The following is a 3,400-nucleotide window of genomic DNA, read 5'->3' as shown; positions in this document are numbered from 1 at the left end:
TTACGGGAGTAGAAAGCCTCATCTTTCTCCCACGGAGCGGCTGGTAGTTTCGAACCGCTGACCTTAAGGTTCGCAGCCCAATCCTGAGCCTTCTTGGTCCTGTATTCTGTGTTGTTTTTGTTGTTGCTGTTTTTTAGTCTTTTTTTTTTTTTTTTTGCTGGTATTGTTTTGCTGTTATATGTAGAAGGACAGAAAAGAGGTCAAATTCATTCTTCCTATTTATCCTAGTTCATTTTTCTTACTTTCAATATTTTTGCCTTAACTTTGTATTCAACAAATCCCCAGCAGAGACTGTGAGATGTATATATAAACTTATGAAGGCATAAAAGAAAAAGAAAAAAAAAAAAAAATCACCAACCTAAGAAGACGCCGTTTACTTTCCAAAGCAGCCTGGTCAAGTCATTAAGCTTGAATTTCTAAAGGTTTTAAATCTGACGCCACTACTGACATATCACATGATCTGTACAACAGATGTAATAATACTACACATCTCAAAGAGTTGCTGTTGTTAAGTGTCTTCAAGTCAGTTCTGACTCATATTGACCTTATATAGGGTTTCTGACGAGTGGCTGGTGAGTTTGAACCACCAAACTCACGGTTGACCTTGAAGTCTAGTGCTTATCCTACAGCGCTACAATAGGACTCCGTATCAGAGGGGCGCTGATGCTAGGTGCCATCAATTTGGGACCAATTCATAGAAACCTTATATACCAGAGAAGAAGGAAACACCGGCCTGTCCTGCACCAACCTCACAATCTTCCTAGGCTTAAGCCAATTGCAGCTTCCACTGTGCCAACCCATCTCTTGGGGGTAGTCCTTTTTTTTTTTTTTTGCTGACCCACCACTTTGCCAAGCATGGTGTCCTTCTCTAGGGGCTGGTGGTTCCTGAAGATATATCTGAAAAATGAGAGATGAAGTCTAGCCATCCTGGTTTCTAAGGAGTATTCTGGCTGTACTTCTTCAAACACAGATTTGTTTGTTCTTTTGGTGGGCCATGGTACTTTGAATATTCTCCTCCAACACCATAACTCAAATGTATCAATTGTTCTACTGTCTTCTTTATTTACTGTCCAACTTTTACATGAATGTGATGATACTGAAAATATCATGGCTTGAGTCAGGTGCACCTTAGTCCTTAAACTGACATCTTTGATCCTAAATACTTTAAAGAGGTCTTGTGCAGCAGATTTGTCTAATGTAATTCATTATTTGACTTCTTGACTGTTTCTTCCATGAATATTGATGGTTGATGCAAGCAAAATTAAAGCCAAAAAAAAGTCTTTAACAACTTCAATCTTTTCTCCATTTATCATAATGTTATGTATTGGTCCAGTGGTGAGGATTTTTGTTTTCTTTACATTGAAGTGCAACCCATACTGAAGTCTGTGGTCTTTGATCTTCATCAGTAAGTATTTTAAGTCCTCTTCATTTTCAGCAAGCAAGGTTGGATCATCTGTATATTGCAGATTATTTGTCTATGGGCAAAATATTGAATGATATAGAAAGCATCAAAAAAAAAAAGAATAAATACACAGAATCACTATACCAAAAACAAATGGTCAATGTTCAACCATTTCAAGAGGCAGTATAAGATCAAGAGCCAATGGTACTGAAGGAAGAAGTCCAAGGTGCACTGAAGGCATTGACAAGAATAAGGCTCTGGGAATTCAAGGAATACAAATTGAAATCTTCCAACAAATTGATGTGGCACTGGAGGCACTAACTCATCTTTGCCAAGAAATTTGGAAGACAGCTACCTGGCCAACTGATTGGAAGAGATCCATGTGTGTCCCCATTCCAAAGAGAGGGGACCCAATGGAGAACAGACATCATTGGACAATATCATTAATATCGAATGTAAGTAAAATTTTACTAAAGATAATTTAAAAATAGTCTCAACAGTACATTGATGGGGAACTGCCAGAGGTTAAAGTCGGATTCAGATGAGGACATGGAATGAGGGATATCACTGCTGACATCAGCCGGATCTTGGATGAAAACAGAGAATACCAGAAGCTGTTTGTTGTTGTTATTGTTGTTAATTGCTGTCGAGTCGACTTTGACTCATAGCGACCCTGTACACGGTTTTGAAGGAGCGGCTGTGTTTCATTGACTTTGCAAAGTCTTTTGATTATATGGATCATGACAAACTATGGGCAACATTGTGGAGAATGAATATTCCAGAACACTTAATTGTGCTCATGAGGAACCTGTACATAGCCTAAGGGGACGCTGTTCAAACAGAACAAGAAAACACAGATGGTTTTAAATTCAGAAAGGTTTGTACCAGAGTTGTATTCTTTCACCATACTTATTCAGTCTGTATGCTGAGCAAATCATATGAGAAGCTGGATTACATGAAGAAGAACATGGCATCAGAATCTCAGTAACAACCTACCTATGCCAATAGTATAACAAAAGGTGGTGGTTGTTGTTAAGTGCCTTCAAGTTGGTACTGACTAATAGCAACCCTATATAGGGTTTCCAAGGAGTGGCTAGTGAGCTTGAACCACTGATCTTGCAGTTCAAAGCGACCTTACAGTCCAGCACATTAACCCACAGTGCCACACCAGGACTCCATAATAAAGGGTTGTTGTTGTTGTGATGTGCTGTGGAGTCAGTTCCGACTCATAGCGACCCTGTACAGGGTTTCTGAGGCTATAAATCCTTACAGGAGCAGAATGCCTCATTTTTCTCCCACAGAACAGCTGGTAATTTCGAACTGCTGACCCAGAGGTTCGCAGCCTGATTTGTAACCACTACACTACTATAGCTCCTTATAATAAAGGGTAGGTGCAATAAAGAAAAAAAAAGTGATGAGAAGAGCATTACTGGATGATAAAAACCAAAAGGTTGGTGATTCACATATACCATGGAGTACCTGCAGAGGAAGTCTTGGAGTCCTACTTATGACCATTCAACCATAGAAAGCCTGGTGGAGTACAGTCCTAATCTGACACATGTGAGGTCATGATGAACCAGAATGGACATGACAGCAACTGGTCACTGATCAGAGGTGAAGATTCATTGTGGTGAGTAGTGGGGATAAGGCCTTAGAGTTGGGCAACAAAAGCCTTTACTTGGTTTCAAGAGAATAAATGTGAACTTTAAAGCATTTGAGGCCTGATGCCTAGTTATCAGGAGCTCTGGAAGAGCAGTAGCTAAGTGCTCGGCTACTAACCCAAAATTTGGCAATCTGAACCCACTAGTCAGCCCAAGGGGAAAAGTCTGCTTCTGTAAATATTTACAGTCTCTCAAACTCTATGGAACAGTTTTAGCCTGTCCTATAGGGTTGTGCCAGGGCTGTATTCTTTTACCATACTGATTCAATCTGTATGCTGAGCAAATAATCTGAGATGCTGGATTAAAGGAAGACTCAACAACAACCTTCAATAAGCTC

Source organism: Chrysochloris asiatica, unplaced genomic scaffold (genome assembly GCF_000296735.1).
Source record: "Chrysochloris asiatica unplaced genomic scaffold, ChrAsi1.0 scaffold00436, whole genome shotgun sequence".
NCBI lineage: Eukaryota > Metazoa > Chordata > Mammalia > Afrosoricida > Chrysochloridae > Chrysochloris > Chrysochloris asiatica.
Note: the sequence above shows the minus strand (reverse complement) of the source record.